We start from the raw sequence: 17,439 nt of genomic DNA on the forward strand, positions 1-17,439 counted from the left end.
TACATCTTTCGAAGCGATACTTTGACTTCAAAACTGTGCAAGATCCCTTAGCATTGTTTTTACCGAAAATAACCTTGCAATTCCTCTTCAAAGTAGCCAGTTTCGTAACAGCTCCAGCAAGTCAACTTCGACTCTTCAGTAGAACTAGTCTTATTACAACCTCGATATATACATTGTTTTTTTCGCCATCGTTACCGGAGAACCTTTTATATTCCACTATATTATCAGCAGATGTACCAGCAACTTCGGCTTAGTCTTTCTCTGAAAAATATCTGGATTATTCATGAAACCTCATCATGTACTCACCTACATCCTGTAACAATAATTGCCATACCAACTACCGGAAATCATCAATCATCAATTTCGAATCTCGCAGCAGTTTTCACTTCAACAATTATATGTATACATATAACGTCTATTTCTTAGACTTAAATACTTCGAATGTGAAGTTTCTGAAAAACATCCCAAACTATGAACTAGTTCTCCGAAATTAGAAAAAATGCTGATGAAGCAGCAAAAACTGTAAACAACCTTAACAGTCAAAAGTTTGATGATAAAGAATAGTATGGTGGTAAAGCTGAGAAAAAGAGAAGGTTTGGAATTGGAAAACGGATTGAGCAGACCATGAAGGAGGCTGTGGACAAATCTCAAGGACGAAATCTACCTTCAAAGGATCCAAATGATTCAGTGTCTGCTGAAATCGGTAGCAAAGACATTAATCCTTATTCTAAACCTTTACAGACAAATCTTCTTCATCATTCATCGATAATAGAAATTCTAAGATATCATCATATCTTTCATTATAAATATCCTCGATATTTCTGAAGATATTTTCGTAACTATTCTTATCTGAAATCATTTATCTCTTCGCAATATCTGCGTTACAACATAAAAGAAACTGTGTTAGTGTCTAAATTCTGAAAAATTCAAATTTAAAATATGAATGTTTTTGAAGTAATGTTGGGAATTGAAGCATGAGTTAATATAATATAATGACACTTGATCAACGTGATTATATTACAGTAATTCATGCTGAGTCTCTAAATGGAATGTGATGATTCATAGATCATAACATCATCATGTGCCATGTTACACGACTCTTGTATTCTATTTAACCTCTAAAATATCAAGAAAATATTTCTTGATGATTTGGTCTTTTCCAGGGTATTCTGGTAATTTAACAATTCAAGATCGTGCCATTACCATTTCCTTCTTAGGACATTAAGTATGTTCATTCCGAAACTCATATCTGCGAATTCTGGACCATTACAAGCGGTGTTTAATCGCAAGAAGAAGAAACGAAAGAATGAAACTCTGAAAGAGAAGTTGGGGTATAAATCGTAGCAAATCAGAGAAAACATTAACTGTGGATGACAATGATTATAGAAGACAAAAACAGGGACTTTGAAATATAATGGAAGATATAAAGCCCAACAACAACCCAGAAATTACAAACCATATATATCGATGCATATAGCAATATAAAGATACGAGAGAACTAAAAACACTATAAAACCAAGAGTATAGTAGAAGTAAATAGATTATTCCGGTGGTAGATGAAAAAGAAGAATGACAGATATGAAGGTTAGGAATATATCAAGAAGCAGAACTGGATGAAGCACATTGATGAATGCTTTAAAAGTATGAGTTGAAGGAGAAAGGATAGAAGTGTGATTTGTAAGGAAACGAAGGGGGTGAATTTATAGTAAGATATCTGACAGAACAATCAAAGCAGATGATCGCATTTAAAGCGGATCCTAATTTCCTTAATTACCGAAGAATCAAATCTTATTACGAAGATTTTCTTCAAATCCCTTGAACTCTGGAAATCAATCATACCTACGTCAAAAGATATGGCGAATCTACCCTTCCTTATTTAACCCTTATGTGATAACTTCACTAGTACTCTTCATAAAAATTAAATGCTTTTATTCATATTACTCAATGATGATAAAAATTCTATTTATCAAGTCATATTTGTCATGAAAACATTCTTATTGTTACCCATGATGACCTCGATCAAATTTCGAGGACGAAATTTCTTTAACGGGTAGGTACTGTGACGACCCGGAAATTTTCGACCAAATTTAAACTTAATCTTTATATGATTTCAACACGATAAGCAAAGTCTGTTATGTTGAGTCTCAAAAATTTTGAACCATGTTTATGTGTTCAATTAACCCTTCGAATATTCCCAGTGATTCACGAACATTTATGTATATATAGATATGTATATCTAATATATAGTTATATTAATTGAAAACGTTAACAAAGTATTAGATATATAATACTTAACATGAATTTATTTGTTTCAATACATTTATCAACAGAATTAAAAAAAATATATCAGATGATTGAATTATCAGATACATTGTAATATGTTTACGGGTCTCTGTTATGAGGTTCACTAAGATTTGAGAAATCTGTTCTTTTTAACAATATTCGGAAAATGGTAAAGTGATTTACATAAAAGAACAAATGTGTCAATTAACGATAACTAGACATAAGTTAGTGGAGATTTCAGCTTAATTTTCAATGTATACTTTACAATAATTTCATCGTGACTTTTGATAAGATAACTGTTTAACTTTCATATTATTTATTGAAAAGGTAAAATTATGAAATGTAGAAAACTTAGAGGATAAATATCGACAAGTTAAGTAAATCGACGTTTTATATAATTTCATACATCTAACTATCCATTGGACCTTACCCGACGATTCACGAACAAATGTGTGTAAATAATTATGTAAATATATATATATATATATATATATATATATATATATATATATAAGTGTGTATATATATATATATATATATATATATATATATATATATATATATATATATATATAATATCTTGAATTAATAAGGTATACACTTATCAATTAGAACTAAAAATGTAAAATAACAAATAAAGTAATTAAGTTATTATTATTATTATATATATATATATATATATATATATATATATATATATATATATTATATTATTATGAATCTATTTCTATTAATAACTATTATATTGTAACATTTATAAAATATATAAATATTAACTATTCAATAGATATATTCGTATAATATATAATATAAATTGTAATATAAATATATTAGATGAAATTACAAGTTTAATTTTGATTATTATTATATTATTATTATTATTATTATTATTATTATTATTATTATTATTGTTATTATTAATTATATTTATACTTAAAAGTTATTTTATGAAATTTGATACATAAGAATTGTTATGTTACTATTAGTATTAATAATATAGTTATCATTGTTAATATCAAAATCAGTAATTATAATTTTTGTCATTTGATAAGTATTAGTATTATTATTGAATATTATTATTATTAATAATAATTATTATTATTATAAATTATTCTTACCATTATCATTTCAATTATTAGAAAATGATACAATTCATTATTATCATTAATAATATTAATAATATCATTTTTTTTACATTAATATTATTATGATTATTATTAGAATTTTAATTTTTATTATAAATACAATTATCAATTATTATTATTAAGTATTATTATTAATATTAAGTGATACATTACATATACATACGATATATAGATACTATATAGATACTGATATATATAAATGTATATTCAGATATATATATATATATATATAAACAGATATTTACAAAAATAGATTACTGATATATATAAGTATACATAAATTAGTATTATTAATATATTAATAATTAACAATATAAATATACGTACATATACATAAAAGATCATCAGATTCAGTTTCACATCGTTATCACCCTATAAACGATTTTGTTTTCTGTCCCTCAAATTGATAAACATCATTCTCGATCGTACCATTATATTATCAATCAACTTCCCTTTTAATTTTTTTTATTTTATTTTTTGTACCTGATTTGAATTCTGTCAACCATTGTATGCTATAGGACTTAATCACATTCAGTGTAAATGACATCAGTCGACCCACATTATCAATTCATAACCTCAATTATATCTAATCACTTTCAAATTGGCAGATTAAAACAAAAACTGAATAAAACCCAGTCGACTACCCTGTTTCCTTTCCATTTTTCAATTTGATCGATTTTGATATAAATTTTTAAAATGTGTTAATGCAGTTTTGATAGGAGTCTCTTACTTAAACTATCTGCAAAATCCTAGCCTCCAATTCTTAATATCGGATTCGAATTTTGAAGTCAAAGATTCAGTTTCAAAAAGTCAAAGTGTGTGTTCATCGCGAAATTCGATTTCCAGTTGAGGTTTTAGATTCAATTAAGGGTACAGGTAGTTTCTAAAAGAATTTTGCAACCTATTTCATGTTGTAAGTTTAACCTAAAAGTGTCTAGATTTTTAAAACGCATTTGGAGTTCTTATATGTTTGTTCGAGGTCTTCTGCTGCTCAAAAGTTTTTTTCTGTTTTAATTAATTCCTTGCACCAATACTGATAAATTCTGATTGAATTGAAGAACCAAAATAAATTAGTTAATTAGTTGATTTCACCTCTGGTCGAGTTAAGTGGAGAAGAAGAAGGAGAAGATAAGGAAACAGAATATGAATCGGGTTATATATATTTAGGTTGAGTTTAAAACAGATAAATAGAATCAGACGAGTGGTTAAGGGGATGTTGCGGGTGAACGAGAGGTCTTGGGTTCGAACCCGGGCGTGGGCAGTTATATTTTTTGGAACTTTTTCATTGGGAGGTAGTTTTCTCATTTTTATTTATTATTATTATTATTATTATTGTTATTATTATTATTATTATTATTATTAATATTATTATTATTATTATTATTATTATTATTATTATTATTATTATTATTATTATTATTATTATTATTATTATTATTATTATTATGATTTTTGTTATTGTTGTTATTATTATTATTGTTATTATAAGTGTTATAATAATTATTATTAGTATCATAATAAGTGTTATAACAATTATTATTATTATTATTATTATTATTATTATTATTATTATTATTATTATTATTATTATTATTATTATTATTATTATTATTATTATTATTATTATTATTATTATTATAAGTATTATTAATGTTATTATCATTGTTAATTAATCATTTTAGTACTACTATTATTATTATGATTATGATTAGGACTATTATTATTGTTATTATAAAAATAATACAAGTTATAATTATTTTCACTAATATTAGTATTAATATCATTTTGTAATTATTAGTATTACTATTATTATTATTATTATTAACATAAGAACCATTTTTAATAATATCATTATTATTATTAGTATTACCATTATCACTAATATCATTAGTAGTAAAATTATTATAATTATTATTATTATCAGTATTAGTATTATTAGTAATACCATTATTACTAAAAAAACAATATTATTTTTAAACCTATCATTTTTTTTTGTTAAAACTAATAGTATCATTAAAAATAACATCTTTACTATCATTATTATTATTATTAGTAATATTATCAATATTATTAAAATTATTATGATTATGAAAATAAAGGTTTTGAAGATATTGTTAAGGTTATAAGTATAAAAATAAAGATTACATATACACAAATATATTTAAATTACATAACTTAACTATATTAAAATTTCTATATATAAAAATGAAAATATATAAATAAATAATGAAACTTATAAATTACTAAATATAACAAATACATCATTAATAATAATATATAGAATTATTCGATTACAAGTATATGTATTAATATATATACAAATGATATAGGTTCGTGAATCCGAGGCCAACCCTGCATTGTTTAGTTATTCAATGTCGTCATATGTATTCTTACTACAAAATACAGTATTGTGAGTTTCATTTGCTCCCTTTTTAAATGCTTTTGCAATATATATTTTTGGGACTGAGAATACATGCGCTGCTTTTATAAATGTTTTATGAAATAGACACAAGTAATCGAAAATTACATTCTATGATTGGATTATCGAATTTGGATATGCCCCTTTTTAGCTTGGTAGCCTAAGAATTGGTGTTTATTATAATTGCCACCAATTGACGCGAATCCTAAAGATAGATGTATGGACCTTGACAAGTCCCATTCGGGTTACGAATGCTTTAGTACTTCGATATCATATCCGATGAGAGTCCCGAAATGATGGGGATATTCTATATGCATCCTGTTAGTTCGGTTATCAAGCGTTCACCATACGAATGATTTTTATCTCTATGCAGTTTGCGAAATGCCTGATATGAGATGTATATTTATGAGAAATGAAAAATGAAAATCTTGTGGTCTATTAAAATTATGGAAATGATCGATTATGATAAACTAATGAACTCACCAACCTTTTGGTTGACACTTGAAAACATGTTTATTCTCAGGTATGAAAGAAATCTTCCGCTGTGCATTTGCTAATTTTAGAAATATTACTTGGAGTCATTCATGACATATTTCAAAAGACGTTGCATTCGAGTCGTTGAGTTCATCAAGATTATTACTAAGTCAATTATAGCTGGATATATTATGAAATGGTATGCATGCCGTCAACTTTCGATGAAATGAAAGTTTGTCTTAAAAAAAACGAATGCAATGTTTGTAAAATGTATCATATAGAGGTCAATACCTCGCAATGTAATCATATGTTATCGTATTCGTCCTTATAGATTAGGACGGGTCACTTCATTTATCACTAACCGAATCATTCTTATTGATGTCCAAGTGATATAAACGATTGAAATGAGTCGACAGAACTTCGTTACCACACTACAAATCATGCCAAAAACGAACGTTCCTTCCGTTGCCAATCTTCATGTGAAACTCATTTAATGGAGGTAACCCATCCGTGATAACTTTACAAGCAGTGGCTAAAATATTGGACCAAATAGTGGGACTAGTGCATGATACTTTCTCAAAACTATTGTCATGTATTGATTTTATGATAGACACCCAAAAATCGCTTGGGTTAACTAGATATCGCCATCTCCATTTTAAAATTAACACGAGATTAAAAGCTTTGAGGCCTATGTTAAGTCCACTGTGGTCAAAAGAAGAGAGTAAGGAGTCCCATTTAACCCAAGCCATCTTTCTAATCGAGCCACTACTGCCCTAAGAAAATCTTGATCGAATAGATTCAAGTAGTTTCAAAATTGTTACTGGGTACTTGAATAACGACATAACATAAATATCAAGACTCCCCATGACCGATTTCACTAAAGTCAATCTACCACCTGATGAGAGTAGATTAGCCTTCCATGACGATAATTCAGATTGAAACGTCTCGACTAAAAAATCCCAACTAGACACACGATTCATGTTAGCCCTAATAGGAACACCTAAGTACTTAGTAGGAAACGTGCCCACCCGAGTACCTGTTGCAGCCGCGAATGAATCAACTTCAGAAGAATAGCTGACCCCGATACCGAAAATATGGTATTTCTTCATATTAATTCGTAACCCTGAAACAAGATAAAACACCTCAAGAATTAACATGATATAATTCAACTCTTGCCAACCCCATTCTGATGATAAAATGATAACGTTGTCTACATATAAAAAGTGAGATACATGAATCTGATCCGATTCGGCTTTAACACCATGGATAATTCTTGACTCCATAGCACTCTGAAAAGCCAAGTGGAGACCTTCCATGACAATTAAGAACAAAAAAGGACTTAACGGGTCACCATGTCGTAAGCCTCTCTTAATGGAAAATTCACTAGTCGGGCTACAATGACAGAAGTTCTAGCTGATTTTAAACAACATAGAATCTATCCACACCAAGTGTTATCGAATCGCAACGACGACAACATAAACAATAAATAATCCCAATGAACCGAATAATATGCTTTCTCAAAGTCCAACTTAAAAAGAAGCAGTTTTTTATTACATTTCTTGTACCATGATATTATCTCGCTTAACATCAGAGGACCATCCAAGATCTATCGGCCAGATATAAAAGCCTACTGAACTGGGCTAATAATTTTATCGATAACAAGAAGTAGACGATGCGTAATTATCTTAGTAACAATCTTGTAGAAAAAACCTCACAACGAAATAGGCCTAAAATCTGTAATAAGAACAGGGTTTTGCACCTTATGGATAAGTGAGAAAAATGATGAGTTGGCACCATGTGGCATAGAGGCACTCGAGAAGAAACCCGTTATGTCTCTGCAAATGTCATGCTGGAGAATATCCCAAAAGTTTTTTATGAATCGAAACGAGATACCGTCCGGCAAGGCGCCTTAGAACTACCACAATCCCAAACCGCTCTCTTAATCTCCGCATCAGCAACCTCTCTTTCAAGGAATCTAGTTTCATCATTAGATAAAATGCAATGTGGGTTAATGTTGCCAAATTCACCTCCTGATTTAAATTCCTCACATTTAGACTTAAAGTGATTATACAAAACAATGTTTGATATCGTCTGGATTCTCAACCCAATTCTCATCAATCATCAAATCTTGAATATGTTGAATACGTCATTTATTATTTAAGGAACTATGAAAAAATTTTGAATTCTCGTCACCTTCAACATCCCATTTGATTCTAGATTTTTGACAACAGTCAAGAATAATCAATTTTTCAGGATCGTCTCTTTCTGTGAATAATAGATTACGAGCAACAACAACACTCGGATCAGCATTGCGCGCACCTATCACCATATCAAAGTCATTAGTTTTTTGGTCAATCTCTTTTAAACGAATTGCTTCACTTGATCTAGACGAATGTATCCAATCTTTCAATTTCCTGTTCAAATGCCGAAGTTTGAGAACCACATTTACATTCTGTTCCTTGGAAATAGATTCCCAAGCCTCTTTAACAAAAGTATCAAAACCTGGGCGTACGAACCAAGATTCAAAAATCTTAAAATTAGTAGGTCCGAAGTCTATTTTTTCTTAACAAAGTAAGATAGGCGAATGGTCAGAATAGCCACGCGGGAGCACCGTACCCTTTAAATCAACAACACCCATCAATCACATTATTCGTAACAAAGAAACACTCAAGTTTACTAAGTTTATTACCGGGTTTATTGCGCCATGTAAAATGAAGACCACCGAGGGGAAATTCATAAAGGTCATTCGAGTCGATAAAGTCGTTGAAAGAACTAGAATCTTGATGACAAAAATCAGTGCCATGTCGTTGGTCCGATCGTCTAACAACGTTCCAATCCCGAACAATATATCTACCTGGATGAGCAATCATAAAACACGATAGTTTTGACCAAATCAATGCCTTATCATTGAATGATTGTGGAGCATACACATTGACCATAAAAGTCTCCAAGCCTTCTATGATCCACAAACCTCTAACAATCACAAAATTATAATCACACCACATATTAATCTTGGAAAACGCATTTGGATCCCATATAGAGACGTTACCACCCGAAAAACTTTGTGATAAACGAATAGCTTAGTCAAAGTTTGAATTGCCCCAAATAGACCTTAGACGATACAGTTTTAAATGAGACATCTTAGTCTCCTGGATCCCAAAAAACTGTACATTCAAAGATATACATAAATCCCGTAACCAATTTCTCTTGGAAAAATCTTTAGACCCGCAACTATTAATTGATATAATCTTCATTTAAAACGATGTAACCACCATCCCGTGTCAAAGTTTTGTGACAACCCATGATGTTATACCCGAGTAACTCCCCAATACCAAAAATGTCTTCACTTAAGTCTTGACCAAGAGACCCAAATGAAGCAATGTCATGATTAATAATAGTAAAAGGAGTGTGGCAAGAGCCTCCCGAAATCGCCTTCTCGTTCCTGCCATTAAAAACATCGGTGTAACCTGGGGGGTAAAGAACACTTGAATTGGTTTTGTGACAATGAGTTCCATCGTTATCAGCATGGATACTTTTTGTAACTCTACTAGCACCTGCAACATAACTGTCCATTTTAGGTAGCCCCCCATCCTTCTTATCAACCACTTTAGAGCTCGAATCTTCATTTAAATCGACACTGAAGCCAGTGGCATTCTACTATTAGATTCGAAGATAGGTTTCATATCGTGAGTGGCTATGCATATACGGCCCGAAGCCAGTGGCATTCTTCTATTAGATTCAAAGAACAGAAATTTCCCAAAAATTGACGCCACTTTCTTGAAAGCATTAGAACCCCATGCACATGTAGGTAAGCCCGACATCTCGACCCACACAATCGTTTCGTCCACAATAAAATTATCAAATGCATCTTTAATTCAGGAGAACATAGACATAATGTTAGCATTACTTTTAAAAGCTAACAAGCTTGATTCAGAAGAGAACTTCAACCAAACCCAATACCCACCCACGTATTGGATCGTGAAGTCTGTGAATCCTTCAGATAACAAACACGATACACAGTATACAAGGTACTAATATCTTTAACCTTGGCCATAAGAACATGATCTTCCTTGTTAACGGTGACTAAATCTGCATCATCTAAAACGATCTTCGATGATGTATTAGATGCCGAAAGTTTAGAAGCATAAGAAACACCCTGTAAATTGTCAGCCACTGTCTCCACCACTTTCGGCACATGAACCTTAGGTGGTGAAGGTTTAACAGTGGTTTGTTTTGGACTGCTCATCTTATCAAATTTAGAAGCCTCAACAAATAGGTGATAATTGCCCATCCACACATCTGACAAACGACTTTTCATCTCTAGTGCATGTTTAACACACATATAACGTATGAACGTAAATCGTTTCTCCGTTTTTGCTCATTTCTTGACAATAAAAACATCAACTAATTATAATCAAACGTATCAAATACCTTCCACAACGTAGGAACATCTGCATGATCAGGAAAATTAGTAACGAAAAAAGACTGGTACTCTTTAATCGGTTTTTCTCGAAATCAAGATCGATTTTCCGATAAGAAGTTTTGTTGTTGCGTCGTTCCTTGACGTACCACCCATCCTTGAGTAGGGTGTCTCGTGTGTTCCCAACCATGGTAATTGGCGTTTGATCCCGCCAGAGAATCACAGGAAAAAACAAAAAACGGCGGCGGATTGAGGAGGAAACGAATCACCCGAGAATAATGGAGAAAAGGGGTTTTGGATTGAAACCTAAAATTCATATGTCTATTGCAATTGTACAACATAAAACCAAATAACGTTAAATAATACGGAAGTGAACTAATTGAAGTAATGAATGAATTACTTTTCATAAATAACAGTTAAAATTATATCATCATACACTCGTGTATCTCGTGAAAAAAAAGTATTGCGAAACAAGTAATGACATTCATTCGTTCAGTGAAACCACATACAGTGCCGAAGATAATTGTTGTGTGTTATTGAGAAGATGAGTTACCTACCTGTCACTTTTAGGGTTTTCTTCGGAAATAGACACCGCCAAACAACTGAAACCAAGATGATTTTGCTGTTTACTGGTTATAGTTTTGTCAGTTATAAATTTTTGGTCTTGTAGTTTGGCATTGTAAAGTTTAAATAACTGAATTTGTATCAAAAAGTAATAATTGTGTGATGTATACTTGTGTTATATTGATTTGTTTGTATTAACTTATTATGGTTAACCATCATGTAGTGGTATTGAGATGCAAGTTAGTTTAATGTATTACTTTGAAAGTAAATATTGCGTGACTATTGTTATTATTAATATGTATCATAATCATATTTATAATTATAATGTGAAACAATCTATATTTACGATGTGCACAAAGACTTTATAAAAAATTATTAGAATCTTAAAAAACAACTCAATTTGGGACTTTAGTCATAACACAAATGTGCATTTAACTGCAAAATGTGCTCTGTAATTTGGACTTTTGAGCCACATTGCATCTGTTTCTTATTTATAACTAGTCATGTTTTTTTTTTTTTTTTTTTTTTTTTGTTATGGACAGTGCCAAACATGAGAAAAGTATGCTTGATGAAACATCAAGTAAGTCAACTTCTTCCGGTGATAAAGTCAACATGCAGGGAAAATTGTCCAGGAATTCTTGGGGTTAACATCGGAAAGAACAATACCAGCTTCAAGTACCCCTGGACTTCGCCATCTTCAAGGAAGAAAACTGTAAAAGGACATTGTTAGAAAGTTTGAAATTTTAGTCAGTAATTTCTAGTTTTAATCTGATATGAAATCAGAGATTATAAATCTAGTGCATTATTTTTGCCAGTAAGGTAAAATATATTGAATGTTGGTCATTTTTGATGGCTTGATTACATAGAGATTACATTTGACCAATAAGATGCATGCGGAAAGAGCATACCACAAACAATATTTGGCCATACGGGCCTCATAATGTACTCATTTAAATATCCACGTTTTGAAGCAGAGAGATTTCGAGTGATGATATAATTCCATGACTTGTAATAAGCCAAAGGATCTTCTTCTTCTTTCTTGTTTTCCTCACCATACACAATGCTAATCCCATACTCCTTTACATCTGCATATTCTTCTCCATTACCAAAATGATTCGAATGAAAAAAACTGAAGTAATCGGTTTTTGCGTTGAAGTGAACAATAACTTCGTCGCCGTCTTGAAACTCATTGTCCTCGAAAATCCAATGGGTTAACCATACTTCAACTTTATTATCTGTGAAAATATAAGCCCGGGGTTGGTATATCCAGGAGTAGTTCTTTGTCAAATTCCTAATTGCAATTCTTGCTAGACCAAAGCCTGTATAAGAACACGCGACGCACACATTTAGCCCACGAATCCGGCAATTCTTTCGATTTGATTGCAAGGTAACTGATGATGAACCGTTGCTTCGATGAGTGAACCACTTTGGAACCTCTGAGCCTTTAAGATAAGTGCTGAATATTCCATGTTCATAGAGCATCTGTAACATCCACCTCTTGTTAATTAGCCTCAATCACTTGAATTTACTTAACGTAGGAAAGAAAAGAGAAGATAGATGAATAGATGTTCACCTGTGCTGGTTGTTAATTTTCTGAGACGGAGTAATCTTGGCTACAATTTGATATAAACAAATGACAATCATTCACATATTCTAAATTAATCCACCCCAAACTATCAAGTATCACTTCGTTAATTTCTGATATAGCTTGCGTTTTGAACAAGCCTTGAATCTCAGTCAAAGAATGTAACTTTTCATAAAGAACGCAAGGGTCATCTGGCATTTCTGGATCGAAAGTTACTTTCTCCAGTGTTTCACAGCCATTGATATGCAATATATCTATTGTGTTTGGAACACACAAGATTTTCTTTAGCATTTTGCATTTTTTTAAACTGAGTGTCTGCAGACTACGTAAGTTTCTCACACAACCGGGAATGGAATCAATTGGATTGGAATCTAAATACAACGTCTTCAATGCCGATAAACCAATAAAATCCATCCGAAATGATTCATTAGACAAATTATTATTTTTAAGTGATAAACTAACTAATGATTTGGGAAAACAAATCGTAAAGGGATTCACACTTTTCGGTATAGCTTCCACAATGGCAGAGGAAGACACTTGGGGTTCTATGTTAATTCTGTTAATCTCAAGCATCTCTAGTGACTCCATATTCTCAATCTCATCAGGAAACTGAACCAGATTTATACAACCGCTTATCGATAGTTCTCTAAGGTTTTTTAGATTTCCTATGCTCCGCGGAAGCTTTTTCAGCTGATGACATTCACTCAAATTTAGGACTTCAAGTCTATCACAATTCCCAATCGATTCACTAACCTCAACCAAATTTATACAACCATTTAACAATAGTTCTCTAAGGTTTTTATGATTTCCTATGCTCTGTGGAAGTATTTTTAGCTGATGACATTCACTCATATTTAGGAATACAAGTCTATCACCATTCCCAATTAATTCACTAACCTCGACCAGATTTATACACCCTGTGAGTGTCAACCTCACTAGTAGAGGGAATGTAGAGAAGCTACCCACCGTAAGAAGCTTAGAACAACCACTGAGATTAAGAAACTTTAGTGACTTGAGCACCTATTGAATTGAAATTGAAATTAAATAATATATGGATGTGATAACTACAAAAAGAGAAGTTCAATCTAGTTGGTACCTGGGGCTTCTTCCATAGTTGTTGTAGATTGCTGTTACACATATCAAGAGAAACAATATTCTCCATTTGTAACTCTGAAGGTATAAAACTGAAAGGAAATCCGCGCATGCACAACCATCTCAATCCTTTAGGAAAATTCTTGTACGATCCACTGATTTGTACATAGTTGAGTTGTAGTAGTTTTAAGTTACACATCTCACTAAATGAAATTGTCTCAAAGACAACATGTTGATTATCACAAGGGGAACATAAACTTAAAACCCAAGTGACTAATGGAAATGATCTAAAGTTGTTGTAGTCATCGACGCTACTTGAGCTACGTGAAGTATCATCCTCAAATACTTTCATGTCAAGGACAACACCTTGATTTTTTCTTGTTCCCTACAAATCGAAGGAATAGTGAGATATTAAATTACTTTTATGGATATTGAATGTACTCGTAACAAAATTGATTATTACCTTTTTCTGTCTCAACACTGTTACGGAATCCTCATGATGCCATAACAGACTTCTTTTCCACGGCTTTTCAGGTGATTCTAGATGGACTACATATCTCCCCAAATCTTGAAGAAGCTGATGCATCTCTAACTGATTAGTATATGAATTTACTGCGAGAAGGCATCTGTTGGTGAGATTCTTGATCCCAAAAGATCTGCATATACCGCATGCTTTTAAGATTTCTTCACTAACCTCTTTATCTTCTCCAACAAAAAAACAGGCAATGAACTTGAAGAGTTCCTTGTCCTTTTCATGTGGCAATGAGTCTAAACTTATTTTCAGCTTCTTTTGAACATCATGATTGTTTTTGTTACTTAGAGATTCTAAGATTTCATCCCATGTAGCGTCTTCATAACGTACAGAACTACCCAAAACTTTAAGAGCCAATGGATGCCCATTGCAATACTCTGCAACCTTCTTCAGGTCTTCCTTTTCGTCTTCTTCGGGTTCATAGTGTCCGAAGGAATGCCAACTTAAAAGTTGTATTGACGCTTCCAAGTCTAACCCTTCAAGCAAGTGTCTGGTATGCTCGGGTGGAACTTCTGTTGTTACAAGCAGCCTATATTTTTGTGTTACTGATCCATCTTTGGATGTTATTATTAATCTGCTTCCAGGGTGAACGCTTTTTGTACCGATTAACGCATCCAACTGTTCAATTTTACTAATACCATCAAGAACAATAAGAGTTCTTTTCCTATGAAGTATTTTTTCAATCTTATAGGTGCCCACATTAGTATCTTGTACGTCCATCCAACTTCCATCTTGAAATTCTTTAAGGAGCTGTTTTTGTAAGTCAAGCAAGCCATTTGATGATGTACACCTCCTTTCGATATCTTCAAGAAAACAGCTTCTTTCGAATTCAAAATAGTGCAATTTAAAGATGTAATAAGCTACGTAAGTTTTTCCAATCCCAGGAATTCCCCATAGTGTGAGAACTTGGGTGTTATGTGGGGAAGCATCTTTCAAGAAAACTTCAATGGAATCAATGTAAAACTTCCTCCCAATCATGTGTGGAATATTACTCCGTTTATGTAGATCCAATCTCTTGCTGATCTCTTTAACAATTTCTTCAATAAGTTTCGTCTCCAACCTGGTAAGTTTTTGAGTATATTAAAAATTATTATTATTATTTTTCTCTAAAACAACATTCAATTCAGTGTTTATTAAGTGTATGTTTTGTAAAAGTAGTTTTGCGGACAGAGTTTTAAAAGGACAAATGGAAATATTATTAGATCTAATCTGCTATGCTACTGCTGATCTTTTTATAAGTTTTTTTATGAAATCAAAAACAAAAAACAGTTACCCTCAAAGATAGCTTAAACACCATGATGATCATTAGTAAATTTATAGGGTTGACCAACTAATTATTAAGCCTGATTACAAAATAGTATTGTAGGCTAGATGTTTTTAGATATAATTGATCTTTATTATCTTTCAGGCATGAGGCCGATTTGCGGAATTGTGGTCTTATATGAGTGTTTGTCTTATTCAACATAATTATGCAGCATAGTGAAAACTTCCATAGAGTTTGAATATTATTATCTGTATACACTAATTACCATGAGAAGTTAGTATTCACAAAGGTCGAAGAGTAACTTCACTTGTCCATGGTAATTAATGAAGTAATACATTTCACTTACCCATAGTAATTTGCCTTTTTTTTTTTTTTTTTTTTTTTTGAAATTTTTTTTTTTTTTTGTTCTTTTATTTACAAGATTTCTTCCTACCATTTTCATTCCATTTTTTTCGTTCAATTACCTGATCAAAACTAGCCCCTTCGATTAACTACTTAAAATCACCCTGCAACGAAGCACGGTTTTTTTTACTCGTTATGAACTAATTAGTTTACTTTCAATTAGAAAAAATGAGCATAAACTGGTTTCTGGAAAGAAAGGTGAAAAAATTAAGGGTCAAAATTAAAATATCTACCAAAAAGATGCATAAAAAATGTATAGTACAACCAGTTAATATATAGGATGAAAGTTTTATATTTACCATCCATGTGCATCCTTCCCTTTTAAATCAGCAACTTCAGTAAGTGCTTTTTTCCATTCATCTATCTTTTTAGCCCATTGACTTTTCTTCTCTGCATCTGATTCTGTCTCCATCCTCTGTTTATAAGTTGCCATCGCATCTGCAAAGTTATTTTGTTGCTTCCTGACATCGGTGGGCTCGACATGATAGAAGATAGGGATAACAATTTGGTTAAAGTTCCTACGTTGCTCCAGGATCAATACAAGTTCATCAAGGCACCATCTTGAAGAAGCGTAATTTGCGGACAACACGATAATCGAGGCTCTCGATGCTTTGATTGCATTCTCCAATTCTGGTTTCAATTCTCTTCCGGTTTGAATCTCAGCATCATCTAAAAAAGTGTCGATGGTAGCATCAACCAAAGCCTTGTGGAGGTGATCAGTGAAACTATAACGAGTATCAGCACCTCGAAAACTTAGAAAGACATCGTAAACATAACTCGGTGAAGATAGTTGTGAAATTTCAGTGATCTTAACCATGATGATTGATACAAAATGAAGTATGAAATGAAGTCACAAGAAAATTTGATGAATAAAAGATCTGAGAGAGTAAGTGAATTTTCAATAGTCTTCTTTCATATCATCTCAATCCACAACCGTTCATATTGATCTTCCTAAACAAACTAAATTACACTAGTAACAAAAGTTGATAAAACTAATTGCAAATATCAACCCCACACAATTTTAAAATATAAATGATAATGTAAAAAATTAAGAGTAGCAATCAGTGATCTTAATTATATGACATGATTATGGGAATAACATACAGTCAATAGTAGAGACAACAATAACAGAAAAATTTGTCTAATATTAACAACCAACTTCTACTATATATATTAGTTGGACTTTGACCTGGGTCAAATCTGAAGATTTCCAGCCTACAATCTAGAAGCCCACCTTCTAGATATTCAAAGTAGGCAAC

General features: G+C 31.6%; 1 pseudogene; it reads right to left on the reverse strand.

Annotated features, from left to right (window-relative positions):
* Positions 1–9,947: 9,947 nt before the first annotated feature.
* On the reverse strand, positions 9,948–16,997 carry LOC139875134 (disease resistance protein RML1A-like; annotated as a pseudogene).
* Between the last annotated feature and the right edge of the window lie 442 nt (positions 16,998–17,439).

The sequence above is a fragment of the Rutidosis leptorrhynchoides genome, chromosome 11 (assembly GCF_046630445.1).
Source record: "Rutidosis leptorrhynchoides isolate AG116_Rl617_1_P2 chromosome 11, CSIRO_AGI_Rlap_v1, whole genome shotgun sequence".
Classification (NCBI taxonomy): Eukaryota; Viridiplantae; Streptophyta; class Magnoliopsida; order Asterales; family Asteraceae; genus Rutidosis; species Rutidosis leptorrhynchoides.